We start from the raw sequence: 17,220 nt of genomic DNA, 5'->3' as shown, positions 1-17,220 counted from the left end.
GTAGATCTAGCTGGTCTGTCATAATATAGTAGAGACAGTAGATCTCACTGCTCTGTAATAATATAGTAGAGACAGTAGATCTCGCTGGTCTGTCATAATATAGTAGAGAAAGTAGATCTCACTGGTCTGTCATAATATAGTAGAGAAAGTAGATCTCACTGGTCTGTCATAATATAGTAGAGACAGTAGATCTAGCTGGTCTGTCATAATATAATAGAGACATTAGATCTAGCTGGTCTGTCATAATATAGTAGAGACAGTAGATCTCGCTGGTCTGTCATAATATAGTAGAGAAAGTAGATCTCACTGGTCTGTCATAATATAGTAGAAACAGTAGATCTCACTGGTCTGTCATAATATAATAGAGACAGTAGATCTCGCTGGTCTGTCATAATTTAAATGAGAGTCAATCTAGCAGGTCTGTCATAATATAGTAGAGACAGTAGATCTAGCTGGTCTGTCATAATTTAAATGAGAGTCAATCTAGCAGGTCTGTCATAATATAGTAGAGATAGTAGATCTCGCTGGTCTGTCATAATTTAAATGAGAGTCAATCTAGCAAGTCTGTCATAACAAAGTAGAGACAGTAGATCTAGTTGGTCTGTCATAATATAGTAGAGACAGTAGATCTAGCTGGTCTGTCATAATATAGTAGAGACAGTAGATCTAGCTGGTCTGTCATAATATAATAGAGACAGTAGATCTCACTGGTCTGTCATAATATAGTAGAGACAGTAGATCTCACTGGTCTGTCATAATATAGTAGAGACAGTAGATCTATCTGGTCTGTCATAATATAATAGAGACAGTAGATCTAGCAGGTCTGTCATAATATAGTAGAGACAGTAGATCTAGCAGGTCTGTCATAATATAGTAGAGACTGTAGATCTAGCTGGTCTGTCATAATTTAAATGAGAGTCAATCTAGCAGGTCTATCATAATAAAATAGAGACAGTAGATCTAGCTGGTCTGTCATAATTTAAATGAGAGTCAATCTAGCAGGTCTGTCATAACATAGTAGAGACAGTAGATCTCGCTGGTCTGTCATAATTTAAATGAGAGTCAATCTAGCAGGTCTGTCATAACATAGTAGAGACAGTAGATCTCGCTGGTCTGTCATAATTTAAATGAGAGTCAATCTAGCAGGTGTGTCATAATAAAATAGAGACAGTAGATCTAGCTGGTCTGTCATAATAAAATAGAGACAGTAGATCTAGCTGGTCTGTCATAATAAAATAGAGACAGTAGATCTCACTGGTCTGTCATAATATAGTAGAGACAGTAGATCTCACTGGTCTGTCATAATATAGTAGAGACAGTAGATCTAGCTGGTCTGTCATAATATAGTAGAGACAGTAGATCTAGCTGGTCTGTCATATTATAATAGAGACAGTAGATCTAGCTGGTCTGTCATAATATAGTAGAGACAGTAGATCTAGCTGGTCTGTCATAATATAGTAGAGACAGTAGATCTAGCTGGTCTGTCATGATGTAGTAGAGACAGTAGATCTAGCAGGTCTGTCACAATATAGTAGAGACAGTAGATCTCGCTGGTCTGTCATAATATAGTAGAGACAGTAGATCTAGCTGGTCTGTCATAATTAGGTAGAGACAGTAGATCTAGCTGGTCTGTCATAATATAGTAGAGACAGTAGATCTAGATGGTCTGTCATAATATAGTAGAGACAGTAGATTCGCTGGTCTGTCATAATATAGTAGAGACAGTAGATCTAGCAGGTCTGTCATAATATAGTAGAGACAGTAGATCTCGCTGGTCTGTCATAATATAGTAGAGACAGTAGATCTCACTGGTCTGTCATAATATAGTAGAGACAGTAGATCTCACTGGTCTGTCATAATATAATAGAGACAGTAGATCTCGCTGCTCTGTCATAATTTAAATGAGAGTCAATCTAGCAGGTCTGTCATAATATAGTAGAGACAGTAGATCTCGCTGGTCTGTCATAATTTAAATGAGAGTCAATCTAGCAGGTCTGTCATAATATAGTAGAGACAGTAGATCTAGCTGGTCTGTCATAATTTAAATGAGAGTCAATCTAGCAGGTCTGTCATAATATAGTAGAGACAGTAGATCTCGCTGGTCTGTCATAATTTAAATGAGAGTCAATCTAGCAGGTCTGTCATAATATAGTAGAGACAGTAGATCTCACTGGTCTGTCATAATATAGTAGAGACAGTAGATCTAGCTGGTCTGTCATAATATAGTAGAGACAGTAGATCTAGCTGGTCTGTCAAAATATAGTAGAGACAGTAGATCTAGCTGGTCTGTCATAATTTAAATGAGAGTCAATCTAGCAGGTCTGTCATAATAAAATAGAGACAGTAGATCTAGCTGGTCTGTCATAATTTAAATGAGAGTTAATCTAGCAGGTCTGTCATAATATAGTAGAGACAGTAGATCTCGCTGGTCTGTCATAATTTAAATGAGAGTCAATCTAGCAGGTTTGTCATAACATAGTAGAGACAGTAGATCTCGCTGGTCTGTCATAATTTAAATGAGAGTCAATTTAGCAGGTCTGTCATAACATAGTAGAGACAGTAGATCTAGAAGTCTGTCATAATTTAAATGAGAGTCAATCTAGCAGGTCTGTCATAACATAGTAGAGACAGTAGATCTCGCTGGTCTGTCATAATTTAAATGAGAGTCAATCTAGCAGGTCTGTCATAATAAAATAGAGACAGTAGATCTCACTGGTCTGTCATAATATAGTAGAGACAGTAGATCTCACTGGTCTGTCATAATATAGTAGAGACATTAGATCTAGCTGGTCTGTCATAATATAGTAGAGACAGTAGATCTCGCTGGTCTGTCATAATTTAAATGAGAGTCAATCTAGCAGGTGTGTCATAATAAAATAGAGACAGTAGATCTAGCTGGTCTGTCATAATAAAATAGAGACAGTAGATCTAGCTGGTCTGTCATAATAAAATAGAGACAGTAGATCTCACTGGTCTGTCATAATATAGTAGAGACAGTAGATCTCACTGGTCTGTCATAATATAGTAGAGACAGTAGATCTAGCTGGTCTGTCATAATATAGTAGAGACAGTAGATCTAGCTGGTCTGTCATATTATAATAGAGACAGTAGATCTAGCTGGTCTGTCATAATATAGTAGAGACAGTAGATCTAGCTGGTCTGTCATAATATAGTAGAGACAGTAGATCTAGCTGGTCTGTCATGATGTAGTAGAGACAGTAGATCTAGCTGGTCTGTCACAATATAGTAGAGACAGTAGATCTCGCTGGTCTGTCATAATATAGTAGAGACAGTAGATCTAGCTGGTCTGTCATAATTAGGTAGAGACAGTAGATCTAGCTGGTCTGTCATAATATAGTAGAGACAGTAGATCTAGATGGTCTGTCATAATATAGTAGAGACAGTAGATTCGCTGGTCTGTCATAATATAGTAGAGACAGTAGATCTAGCAGGTCTGTCATAATATAGTAGAGACAGTAGATCTCGCTGGTCTGTCATAATATAGTAGAGACAGTAGATCTCACTGGTCTGTCATAATATAGTAGAGACAGTAGATCTCACTGGTCTGTCATAATATAATAGAGACAGTAGATCTCGCTGCTCTGTCATAATTTAAATGAGAGTCAATCTAGCAGGTCTGTCATAATATAGTAGAGACAGTAGATCTCGCTGGTCTGTCATAATTTAAATGAGAGTCAATCTAGCAGGTCTGTCATAATATAGTAGAGACAGTAGATCTAGCTGGTCTGTCATAATTTAAATGAGAGTCAATCTAGCAGGTCTGTCATAATATAGTAGAGACAGTAGATCTCGCTGGTCTGTCATAATTTAAATGAGAGTCAATCTAGCAGGTCTGTCATAATATAGTAGAGACAGTAGATCTCACTGGTCTGTCATAATATAGTAGAGACAGTAGATCTAGCTGGTCTGTCATAATATAGTAGAGACAGTAGATCTAGCTGGTCTGTCAAAATATAGTAGAGACAGTAGATCTAGCTGGTCTGTCATAATTTAAATGAGAGTCAATCTAGCAGGTCTGTCATAATAAAATAGAGACAGTAGATCTAGCTGGTCTGTCATAATTTAAATGAGAGTTAATCTAGCAGGTCTGTCATAATATAGTAGAGACAGTAGATCTCGCTGGTCTGTCATAATTTAAATGAGAGTCAATCTAGCAGGTTTGTCATAACATAGTAGAGACAGTAGATCTCGCTGGTCTGTCATAATTTAAATGAGAGTCAATTTAGCAGGTCTGTCATAACATAGTAGAGACAGTAGATCTAGAAGTCTGTCATAATTTAAATGAGAGTCAATCTAGCAGGTCTGTCATAACATAGTAGAGACAGTAGATCTCGCTGGTCTGTCATAATTTAAATGAGAGTCAATCTAGCAGGTCTGTCATAATAAAATAGAGACAGTAGATCTCACTGGTCTGTCATAATATAGTAGAGACAGTAGATCTCACTGGTCTTTCATAATATAGTAGAGACATTAGATCTAGCTGGTCTGTCATAATATAGTAGAGACAGTATATCTAGCTGGTCAGTCATATTATAATAGAGACAGTAGATCTAGCTGGTCTGTCATAATATAGTAGAGACAGTAGATCTCGCTGGTCTGTCATAATATAATAGAGACAGTAGATCTCGCTGGTCTGTAATAATTTAAATGATAGTCAATCTAGCAGGTCTGTCATAATATAGTAGAGACAGTAGATCTAGCTGGTCTGTCATAATTTAAATGAGAGTCAATCTAGCAAGTCTGTCATAACACAGTAGAGACAGTAGATCTCGCTGGTCTGTCATAATTTAAATGAGAGTCAATCTAGCAGGTCTGTCATAACATAGTAGAGACAGTAGATCTCGCTGGTCTGTCATAATTTAAATGAGAGTCAATCTAGCAGGTCTGTCATAACATAGTAGAGACAGTAGATCTCGCTGGTCTGTCATAATTTAAATGAGAGTCAATCTAGCAGGTCTGTCATAATAAAATAGAGACAGTAGATCTAGCTGGTCTGTCAAAATAAAATAGAGACAGTAGATCTCACTGGTCTGTTGTAATATAATAGAGACATAGAGACAGTAGATCTAGCTGGTCTGTCATAATAAAATAGAGACATTAAATCTAGCTGGTCTGTTGTAATATAATAGAGACATAGAGACAGTAGATCTAGCTGGTCTGTCATAATATAATAGAGACAGTAGATATAGCTGGCCTGTCATAATATAATAGAGACAGTAGATCTAGCTGGTCTGTCATAATATAATAGAGAAAGTAGATATAGCTGGTCTGTCATAATATAGTGCACTACTTTTGACTGGGGCTCATAGGTAGTGCAGTATGTAGGGAATAGGGTGGTATTTGGGACTGACACGTCTACCATACACTGGACAGAGTTTGTTGTTATTCTCCGTGAGTAGCCTACACAGCCAATCGGTGAACGACAGTCACTTCTATGCAGGGCTGCCTAACTGCACGATTCCCATGGACAGTTAGATAGACAGAGTTACTCATTAAATAGGTTTCCCGTCCCTTTTAACTGCCTGGGATTGACTCGGCCAATTTGACCCAAGGTCGTACTAACCCTACACAATGGGGCCTTTGAGTGTGTTCCTGCGTGTGTGTTTATATGTCTCTGTGTGTGTATGTTTGTGTGTGTGTGTCTGTGTGTGTGTATGTTTGTGTGTGTGTGTGTGTGTGTGCAATGTGTGTGTGTGTGTGTGTGTGTGTGTGTGTGTGTGTGTGTGTGTGTGTGTGAAATGTGTGTGAGTGTGTGTATGTATGTATGTGAAATGTGTGTGTGTGTGTGTGTGTGTGTGTGTGTCTGTGTGTGTGTGTGTGTGCGTGTGTTTGTGTGTGTGTGCAATGTGTGTGTGTGTTTGTGTGTGTGTGTGTGCAATGTGTGTGTGTGCAATGTGTGTGTGTGTTTGTATGTGTGTGTGTGTGTGTGTGTATTATACTCTTTAACTGATGTATAAAGGTGGAAGACAGCACAATTCCCCACACGCTGTTACTGTTACCAAATGTTTAAATAAAGGATCCTTCCTTCCTTCAGAAATAAATAAATATAGGACGGTGAACATAGGAGGCAGAGGGAGATCAGAGTGAGGAAGGAGTCAGAGGGAGATCACAGAGAGGAAGGAGTCGGAGGGAGATCAGAGATAGGAAGGGGACAGAGGGAGATCACAGAGAGGAAGGAGAAGGAGGGAGATCACAGAGAGGAAGGGGACAGAGGGAGATCACAGAGAGGAAGGAGTCGGAGGGAGATCAGAGAGAGGAAGGGGACAGAGAGAGATCACAGAGAGGAAGTAGTCGGAGGGAGATCACATAGAGGAAGGAGACAGAGGGAGATCACAGAGAGGAAGGAGAACGGAAGGGATAGATGGAGATCACAGAGAGGAAGACGGACGGAGATCAGAGAACGGAGGAGACAGAGGGAGATCACAGAGAGGAAGGAGACAGAGGGAGATCACAGAGAGGAAGGAGTCGGAGGGAGATCAGAGAGAGGAAGGGGACAGAGGGAGATCACAGAGAGGAAGGGGACAGAGGGAGATCACAGAGAGGAAGGAGACAGAGGGAGATCACAGAGAGGAAGGAGTCGGAGGGAGATCACAGAGAGGAAGGATACAGAGGGAGATCACAGAGAGGAAGGAGTCGGAGGGAGATCACAGAGAGGAAGGAGACAGAGGGAGATCACAGAGAGGAAGGAGTCGGATGGAGATCACAGAGAGGAAGGAGTCAGAGGGAGATCACAGAGAGGAAGGAGACAGAGGGAGATAACAGAGAAAGGAATTAGACAGAGGGAGATCACAGAGAGGAAGGAGACAGAGGGAGATAACAGAGAGGAAGGAGGCAGAGGGAGATCACAGAGAGGAAGGAGACAGAGGGAGATCACAGAGAGGAAGGAGTCGGAGGGAAAACAGAGAGAGGAAGGGGACAGAGGGAGATCACAGAGAGGAAGGGGAGAGAGGGAGATCTCAGAGAGGAAGGAGTCGGAGGGAGATCACAGAGAGGAAGGAGTCAGAGGGAGATCACAGAGAGGAAGGAGTCGGAGGGAGATCACAGAGAGGAAAGAGTCAGAGGGAGATCACAGAGAGGAAGGAGACAAAGGGAGATCAAAGAGAAAAAGGAGTCAGAGGGAGATCACAAAGAGGAAGGAGTCAGAGGGAGATCCCAGAGAGGAAGGAGACGGAGGGATATAACAGAGAAAGGAAGGAGACAGAGGGAGATCACAGAGAGGAAGGAGACAGAGGGAGATAACAGAGAGGAAGGAGGCAGAGGGAGATCACAGAGAGGAAGGAGACGGAGGGAGATACCAGAGAGGAAGGAGGCAGAGGGAGATCACAGAGAGGAAGGAGACAGTGGGAGATCACAGAGAGGAAGGATACAGATGGAGATCACAGAGACGAAGGAGACAGAGGGAGATCACAGAGAGGAAGGAGAACGGAAGGGATAGATGGAGATCACAGAGAGGAAGACGGACGGAGATCAGAGAACGGAGGAGACAGAGGGAGATCACAGAGAGGAAGGAGACAGAGGGAGATCAGAGAGAGGAAGGAGAATGGATGAGACAGAGGGAGATTAGAGAGACGAAGGAGAATGGAGGAGACAGAGGGAGATCAGAGATAGGAAGGAGAACGGATGAGACAGAGGGAGATCAGAGATAGGAATGAGAACGGATGAGACAGAGGGAGATCAGAACTGAAAAGTAATACAAGAGGAGAGATTAAAGACAGAGATAGAGAGAGATAGAGAGAGAGTGAGAGAGGGAGTGAGAGAGAGAAAGAGAGGGAGAATGAGAGATGAGAGAGGGAGGGAGCGAGAGAGAGAGTGAGAAAGAGATGTGGAGTGAAAGAGAATGCTTTTGTCTTTCTTTCCAAGGAGTGGGAGATCATTTTTTATGAAGAGAGGTTGAAATGAGATTGAATTTTTTTTCGGGCAGGACAAGGTTGTTTACTGTTTGAAAGAAAGAGAGATGGAAAGTAATATTTAGAGAGCGAGAGAGAGGAGAGAGAGAGAAGAGAGAGAAAAGAGAGAGAAAAGAGAGAGAGAATGAGAGATAGGAGAGAGAGAGAATGAGAGAGAGGAGAGAGAGAGAGAACCTGACAAACAATTATGTATTATTTTGCTCCCAGTAAAGTGGGTATGTTAGGTTGAGATGTATTTTCGTAAATCCTCTGTGGAATCAATTGTCGTTAGTTATCGGTCAACGCATTTTATATTATCGAAGCTCCCCGAGTGGCGAGAGAGGTCTGACAATGTTGCGCCCGATATTTCCCATAATGCCGTTCTCCTGGAGATGACGAAGTAAGTCAGATGGTTGCTGTGTCATGGCGAGACAGCCACACACACACTCTAGCTGAAACACACAGTGAGACAGAGAGAGAGAGCTGAGAATCAGTGTGCTGCTGCAGGAAACGAGAGCACACACACACACACACACACACACACACACACACACACACACACACACACACACACACACACACACACACACACACACACACACACACACACACACACACACACAGAGGCAAAGCTGCACTCTGTTTTCGGTGGCATCGAGAAGGATTGAGAGGAAGAGGAAGAGATGAGGAAGAGACGCTTCGTGGCGTAACCCACTTCTTCCCGAGATCGTTTTTGAAGGAGACGAGGAAACGGGGTCGTCAGTTTTTCAAAGACGGGGAATATTCTGTGGACAAATTTGGGAAATTAAAGAAAATGCCTAAACTTGGATTTATCCTAAAGAGCACGCGGAACAGTGGAGGAGAGGAAGGAGGAGAAGAGGAATAAATAATTTGGCGTTAAGAGTTTAGAGTTGCGCTCCATCGCTGGCTGCAGAGGAAAAATGGAATGAGAGGGAGAGAGAGATAGAGAGAGAGAGAGAGAGAGAGGGAGAAAGAGAGGGAGAGAGAGAGAGAGAGGGAGAGAGAGAGAAAGAGAGGGAGAGAGAGGGAGAGAGAGAGAAAGAGAGGGAGAGAGAGAGAGAGAGAGAGAGAGAGGGAGAGAGAGAGAGAAAGAGAGGGAGAGAGAGAGAGAGAGAGAGAGAGAGAGAGAGAGGGAGAGGGAGAGGGAGGTACAGGGAGGTAGAGAGAGGGAGAGAGAGGGAGAGAGAGAAAGACAGAGAGAGACAGAGAGAGAGAGAGAGGAGAGAGAGAGGGAGGTACAGGGAGGTAGAGAGAGAGAGAGGGAGAGAGAGGGAGGTACAGGGAGGTAGAGAGAGAGAGAGAGAGAGAGAGAGAGAGAGAGAGAGAGAGAGAGACAGAGAGAGAGAGAGAGAGAGAGAGAGAGAGAGAGGAGAGAGAGCGCGAGAGATAGAGAGAGAGAGGGAGAGAGAGAGAGCGAGAGAGAGGGAGGGAGAGAGATAGTGCACTCTACATCTGACGAAAACCTCCAAAACGTCTCTCTGGGGCACAGCTTCTGGGTTGTCTGTAAAACTGCATCTTTCTTTCTCTTCTTCAATCAAATTCTCACACTCTCTTTGGCTCCACTCAGATACACTCAGAAATACATCTGGTATTTAGGGCGTCTGGTAATCCGACTCAACCGCTCCCTCCAGGCTTTTTGAGAACACTGTATGTTGCCATAATATAACATTTAAAATGTCTTTATTCTTTTGTTTACTGTTCATTTTATATTGTTTATTGTCTATTTCAGCTGTTTTGACAATGTAAACTTATGTTTCCCATGTCAATACATCCCTGAATGGAATTGAATAGAATTGAATTGAGAGAGAGAGACAGAAAGAGAGAGATCTACAGACCTCACTAACACATATGGCGTCACACTCTAACAAGTTAGACAAACTGTCTGCAGACTACGAACACATTAACCTCACTTCTCTACCTGTAGTCCCCTCTTCCCTAACCTTCTGTCCCTTCTCCTCTCTCTCTGTCTCTCTCTGTCTCTCTACATGTAGTCCCCTCTTCCCTAATCTTCTGTCCCTTCTCCTCTCTCTCTGTCTCTCACTGTCTCGCTCTCTGTCTCTCTCTCTCTCTCTCTCTCTCTCTCTCGCCATCCTTAGCTAGCTGGTTTTTATCTTGTTATCATGGTCTGTTTCTCCCAGTGTATTAGCCAGTCTATGGCTGGCTGCTCATCTGTCTGTACTGGCTATGGAGAGAGGCATGACAGGAGGGGAGGAGAGGAGGAGGGTGAGGAGAAAAGGGGAAGAGAGGAGGAGAAGAGGAGGATGAGGAGAGGAGGGGAGGAGAGGATGAGAAGAGGAGGATGAGGAGAGGAGGGGAGGATGAGAAGAAGAAGAGGAGGAGAGGATAAGTATGGGAGAAGAAGAGGGGGAGGAGAAGAGGAGGATGAGGAGAGGAGTAAGGGAGGAGGAGAGGAGAATGGGAGGAGAGGGGGGGAGGAGAGGAGAAGAAGAGGGAGAGGAGGAGGTGCAGAATAGGTGGGGAGGAGGAGAGGAGGATGGAAGGAAGGAAAGGAGGATGGGAGGAGAGGTGAAGGGTGAGGAGAGGAGGAGGGGAGGAGGAGAGGGGAGGAGAAGAGAAAAGGAGGGAGAGGAGCTGAGGAGAAGAGGTGGGGAGGAGGGGAGGAGGAGAGGATGAGGAGAGGAGGACAGAAGGAGAGAGAGGATGGGAGGAGAGGAGGAGGAGGGTGAGGAGAGGAGAGAGAAAAAAAGAGAGGCTAGCTGGTGCAGCTGCATATGAATTAGCTGGGCTTATTCCATGTGTCTTATTCCATGTGTCTTATTCCATGTGTCTTATTCCATGTGTCGTTGCACATATAACGGGCATCACGCTGCTTGCCTAGCGAGTGCTGCCTCCACCTGATTGGGCTCTCACGGGACCTCTGCCTTGTGACCACCCTCCTAAAGTGTCTTACAAGTCAGCGTCAGCGCTAAAAACTAGCTATTCACTAACATAACTGGGGACACTTCAGACTGAGTTACACACAACCCCATGTACTACACACATATCAAGGTGTGTGTGTTTGCTCTTATCATCCAGTGAGAGGGATGAATATAGATAGGGTGATAGAACATATAGATAGGGTGATAGAAGATAGAGATAGGGTGATAGAACATATAGATAGGGTGATAGAACACAGAGTTAGGGTGATATAATATAGAGATAGAGTGATAGAACATAGAGATAGGGTGATAGAACATAGAGATAGGGTGATAGAATATAGAGATAGGGTGATAGAACATAGAGATAGGGTGATAGAATATAGAGATAGAGTGATAGAACATAGAGAGAGGGTGATAGAACATAGAGATAGGGTGATAGAACATAGAGATAGGGTGGTAGAACATATAGATAGGGTGATAGAACATAGAGATAGAGTGATAGAACATATAGATAGAGTGAATGGACATAGAGATAGGGTGATATAACTTATGGATATGGTGATAGGACATAGAGATAGGGTGATATAATATAGAGATAGGGTGATAGAACATAGAGATAGGGTGATAGAATATAGAGATAGGGTGATAGAATATCACTGTGAACCAAGAGAATCACTCTCCTCTCCCCTGGGATCAATTCCATTTCAAATCCAGTCAACTCTGAGAATAAACCAAATTCCATTTCCAAGTGTTCCTTATTGAAAAACTTGGTGAGAATTGTAATTGGAGTTTAACTTCCTGAATTGATTTGAATTTAAATGGAATTGATCCCAACCTAATACATACAAGGTTAGAGATAGGTTAGGTTTTAAGGTTAGAGTTAGGTTAGGGTCTAAGGTTAGAGTTAGGGTTAGGGTTAGGGTCTAAGGTTAGAGTTAGGTTAGGGTCTAAGGTTAGAGTTAGGTTAGGGTCTAAGGTTAGAGTTAGGTTAGGGTTAGGGTCTAAGGTTATAGTTAGGTTAGGGTTAGGGTCTAAGGTTATAGTTAGGTTAGGGTTAGGGTCTAAGGTTAGAGTTAGGTTAGTGTTAGGGTCTAAGGTTAGAGTTAGGTTAGGGTTAGGGTCTAAGGTCAGAGTTAGGTTAGGGTTAGAGTCTAAGGTTAGAGTTAGGTTAGGGTCTAAGGTTAGAGTTAGGTTAGGTTCAAGGTTAGAGTTAGGTTAGGTTAGGGTCTAAGTTTAGAGTTAGGGTCATGGTTAGGGTCTAAGGTTAGAGTTATGTTAGGGTCTAAGGTTAGAGTTAGGTTAGGTTAGAGTTATGTTAGGGTCTAAGGTTAGAGTTAGGTTAGGGTTAGGGTCTAAGGTTAGAGTTAGGTTAGTGTTAGGGTCTAAGGTTAGAGTTAGGTTAGGGTTAGGGTCTAAGGTTAGAGTTAGATTAGTGTTAGGGTCTAAGGTTAGAGTTAGGTTAGGGTTAGGGTCTAAAGTTAGAGTTAGGTTAGGGTTAGGGTCTAAGGTTAGAGTTAGGTTAGTGTTAGGGTCTAAGGTTAGAGTTAGGTTAGGGTTAGGGTCTAAGGTTAGAGTTAGGTTAGTGTTAGGGTCTAAGGTTAGAGTTAGGTTAGTGTTAGGGTCTAAGGTTAGAGTTAGGTTAGGGTTAGGGTCTAAGGTTAGAGTTAGGTTAGGGTTAATAGCACTCTTGAGCCCATCACAAACTGTTTACGTGTTTGTGTGTGTGTTTATGTGTGTGTGTGTTTATGTGTGTGTGTGTGTGTGTGTGTGTGTGTGTGTGTGTGTGTGTGTGTGTGTGTGTGTGTGTGTGTGTGTGTGTGTGTACATACACATGTAAATAATGTCCTCAAATGTTCTTCATGAAGGAAGGTTCAGTAAAGTGTGTGTGTGTGCGTGTGCGTTAGCATCTGCGTGTGCATGTGTGTGTGGTAGAGAAATTGACTAAGTGGTTGGTTTAGCTTCAGATAGATACACTGTTATCACAGATTGTACAATAACAACAAGCTGACACACAGAGTCCCTGGAGAGGATGGGTCACAAACAGAACATGTGATTGAACAGAGGGAGGGAGGGAGGGAGGGAGGGAGGGAGGGAGGGAGGGAGGGAGGGAGGGAGGGAGGGAGGGAGGGAGGGAGGGAGGGAGGGATAATTAGAGAATGAGTGAGAAAGAGGGATAGAGTAGCAAGGGGTAAGAGAGAGGTTGGATAGAGAGGAGGGGTAGAGAGGAAGGGTAGAGAGGGGGGATAGAGAGGGGGGTAGAGAGGAGGGGTAGAGAGGAAGGGTAGAGAGGAAGGGTAGAGAGGGGGTTAGAGAGGAAGGGTAGAGAGGTGGGGTAGAGAGAAGGGGTAGAGCGGAAGGGTAGAGAGGGGGGATAGAGAGGGGGGGTAGAGAGGGGGGATAGAGAGGAGGGGTAGAGAGGGGGGATAGAGAGGGGGGTAGAGAGGAGGGGTAGAGAGTGGGGAAAGAGAGGAGGGGTAGAGAGTGGGGATAGAGAGGAGGGGTAGAGAGGAGGGATAGAGGGGGGGATATAGAGGGGGTTAGAGAGGAAGGGTAGAGAGGTGGGGTAGAGAGGAGGGGTAGAGAGGGGGGATAGAGAGGGGGGTAGAGAGGAGGGGTAGAGAGGAGGGGTAGAGAGGGGGGATAGAGAGGGGGTTAGAGAGGAAGGGTAGAGAGGTGGGGTAGAGAGAAGGGGTAGAGAGGAAGGGTAGAGAGGGGGGATAGAGAGGGGGGATAGAGAGGAGGGGTAGAGAGGAGGGATAGAGGGGAAAGAGAGGAGGGGTAGAGAATGGGGATAGAGAGGAGGGGTAGAGAGGAGGGGTAGAGAGGGGGGATAGAGAGGAGGGGTAGAGAGGGGGGATAGAGAGGGGGGATAGAGGAGGGGTATAGAGGGGGGATATAGAGGGGGGGTAGAGAAAGGGGAGAGACAGAGACAGAGAGAGAGAGACAGAGAGACAGAAAGACAAAGAGAAAGAGAGACAGACAGAGAGATAGACAGACAGAGAGAGACAGAGAGACAGAGAGAGCGAGAGTGAAGAAAGACATAGAGAGTGAAGAAAGACATAGAGAGTGAAGAAAGACATAGAGAGTGAAGAAAGACATAGAGAGTGAAGAAAGACATAGAGAGTGAAGAAAGACATAGAGAGTGAAGAAAGACATAGAGAGTGAAGAAAGACATAGAGAGTGAAGAAAGACATAGAGAGTGAAGAAAGACATAGAGAGTGAAGAAAGACATAGAGAGTGAAGAAAGACATAGAGAGTGAAGAAAGACATAGAGAGTGAAGAAAGACATAGAGAGTGAAGAAAGACATAGAGAGTGAAGAAAGACATAGAGAGTGAAGAAAGACATAGAGAGTGAAGAAAGACATAGAGAGTGAAGAAAGACATAGAGAGTGAAGAAAGACATAGAGAGTGAAGAAAGACATAGAGAGTGAAGAAAGACATAGAGAGTGAAGAAAGACATAGAGAGTGAAGAAAGACATAGAGAGTGAGAGAGATAATTATGTAAAATCAGTAAATAAGTTGAGGGACAGTGTCTGACAGACCTATCAACCTGCACATGTCCTCTACTGTATGCTTATTGTTATTGTTGAATGTATGGTTAATTTGACACTTCGTTATTGTTGTTACTGTTGTCCTGTTGACAATTTGTATTTTCATTTTTATTTATTATATTGTAAATATCCAAAATAAGCTTTGGCAATATGTACATTGTTACGTCATGCCAATAAAGCAAATTGAATTGAATTGACCCAGACATAGACAAAATCAATACATACAGCCCAAGTGCTGGCCACAGTTGCCAGTGAGCAATCATATCCCACTGCAGAGAGAGCAAGGTGTTAGAGAGAGAGAGAGAGAAAGCAAATGAGAGAGAGAGAGGGGAGAGAGAGAGGGGAGAGAGAGAAGGAGAGAGAGGGGAGAGAGAGAGGGAGAGAGAGAGAGAGGGGAGAGAGAGTGTCTCCCTGTCTCCCTCTATCTCTCTCTCTCTCTCTCTCTCTCTCTCTTGCTCTCTCTCTCTCGCTCTCTCGCACTCTGTCTCTCTCCCTGTCTCTCCCTCTCCCTGTCTCCCTCTCTCTCCCTGTCTTTCACTCTCTCCGTCTCTCTCTGTCTCTGTCTCTCTCTCTCTGTCTCTCTCCCTGTGTCTCTCTCTGTCTGTCTCTGTCTGTCTATGTCTCTGGCTCTGTCTATGTCTCTGTCTCTCTCTCTCTTTGTTTCTCTCCCCCTCTCTCTGTCTCTCTCTCTCTGTCGCTCTCTCTCTCTCTCTCTCTCTCTCTCTCTCTCTCTCTCTCTCTCTCCCTGTCTCTCTCTCTCTCTCTCTCTCTTTGTTTCTCTCTCCCCCTCTCTCTGTCTCTCTCTCTCACTCTCTCTCTCTCTCTCTCTCTCTCTCTCTCTCTCTCTCTCTCTCTCTCTCTCCCTGTCTCTCACTCTCTCTCTCTCTCTCTCTTTGTTTCTCTCTCCCCCTCTCTCTGTCTCTCTCTCTGCCTCTATTTCTCTCTGTCTCTGTTTATTTGTTTATATGACAGTTAGTCAGTCATCCATCAGGCTCAGACAGTCCTAACTGCCCCTGCTCTTCTCACGGCCATGCACACCCTGTGTGTGTCATTGTGTTTGTGTGTGAGTGATTGTGTGTGTGTGTGTGTGTGTGTGTGTGTGTGTGTGTGTGTGTGTGTGTGTGTGTGTGTGTGTGATCGTGAGTGTGTGTTTGTGTGTGTTTGAGTGAGAGTGTTTGTGTGTGTGAGTGAGTGAGTGAGAGTGTTTGTGTGTGTTTGAGTGAGAATGTTTGTGTGTGTGTGTGAGTGAGTGTGAGTGAGTGAGTGTGAGTGTTTGCGTGAGTGTGTCACTGGCATGCACATTTTAATGTCATGTTTATGAATACTTACACAGCATCACATTACTGGAGCGTGATGTTCTCTGCTGCAGGGCCAACCACCGTGTGTGTGTGTGTGTGTGTGTGTGTGTGTGTGTGTGTGTGTGTGTGTGTGTGTGTGTGTCAGCTATAAGTGTCTGTTAACAAATGGCAGAGCAGAGACAGGGGAGATCACAGAGGATAAGCCGCCGTGTGTGAATCCATGACGCGTGTAAACACCAGATAACCATCAGCCTACATTTGCATGCAGGTGTGTCCAACAAAGATAGCAGACACCTCACGTCCTACTGTAGGTCTCTCTGGTAATGAGAGAAAATACTGATCATTGCAGAACAGGGCCTGCCAGGAGCTGAGTGTGCTTTATGATGGTTCAGTACACTATTAGCATTAAAACATATTAAATTAACAAATTAAAATGACCTACAGGTCTTTGCTAGGTAAAGCCCCGCCTTATCTCAGCTCACTGGTCGCTGTTTACAGATGGGCTATGTACAGGTGCAGTGATCTGTGAGCTGCTCAGATAGCTGATGTTTAAAGTTGTTGAGGGAAATAAAAGTCTCCAACTTCAGCAATTTTTGCAATTCGTTCCAGTCACTGGCAGTACAGAACTGGAAGGAAAGGCGGCCAAATGAGGTGTTGGCTTTAGAGATGATCAGTGAGATATACCTGATGGAACGTGTGCTACGGGTTGGTGTTGCCATCGTGACCAGTGAACTGAGATAAGGCGGAGCTTTACCAAGCATAGACTTGTAGATGACCTGGAGCCAGTGGGTCTGGCGACGAATATGTAGAGAGGGCCAGCCGACTAGAGCGCCGTCTCTAGATTTGATTTTGGATTGGAGATGTTTGATATGAGTCTGGAAGGAGAGTTTACAGTCTAGCCAGACACCTAGGTACTTATAGATGTCCACATATTCTAGGTCGGAACCATCCAGGGTGGTGATGCTAGTTTTATGGCATTGAAGCTCGTGTGGGTGCAGGCAGCGAACGGTTGAAAAGCATGCATTTGGTTTTACTAGCGTTTAAGAGCAGTTGGAGGCCACGGAAGGAGTGTTGTATGGCATTGAAGCTCGTTTGGAGGTTAGTTTGCACAGTGTCCAAGGAAGGGCCAGAAGTATACAGAATGGTGTCGTCTGCGTAGAGGTGGATCAGGGAATCGCCCGCAGCAAGAGCAACATCATTGATATATACAGAGAAAAGAGTCGGCCCGAGAATTGAACCCTGTGGCACACCCATAGAGACTGCCAACCTATTGATGCTGCAGACATTTTAACACATTTCAACAGCAAACTGTTGAACAGTGCAGCATGTTTTATATTATGGAAATCATTGAATGAATCCCTCGATATGTGTCTGTTACCGGAGAAATGTGAAGAAATAAGAATTCCATTGATTTGCAGAAAGGACTAGTTTTCTTCTGCAGGGAAGGATAGTTAGTCATTGAGAAATGTTAAACACTGTCATTTCTATAGAAGGGGGGGGTGTTAGAGGCTCTTATTGTCTTCAGCTTTTAACTGCAGCAGTATCGATCTATGGGGCGGTGCTT

Source organism: Oncorhynchus clarkii, chromosome 32, assembly GCF_045791955.1.
Source record: "Oncorhynchus clarkii lewisi isolate Uvic-CL-2024 chromosome 32, UVic_Ocla_1.0, whole genome shotgun sequence".
Classification (NCBI taxonomy): domain Eukaryota; kingdom Metazoa; phylum Chordata; class Actinopteri; order Salmoniformes; family Salmonidae; genus Oncorhynchus; species Oncorhynchus clarkii.
This window is presented reverse-complemented; position numbering follows the sequence as displayed.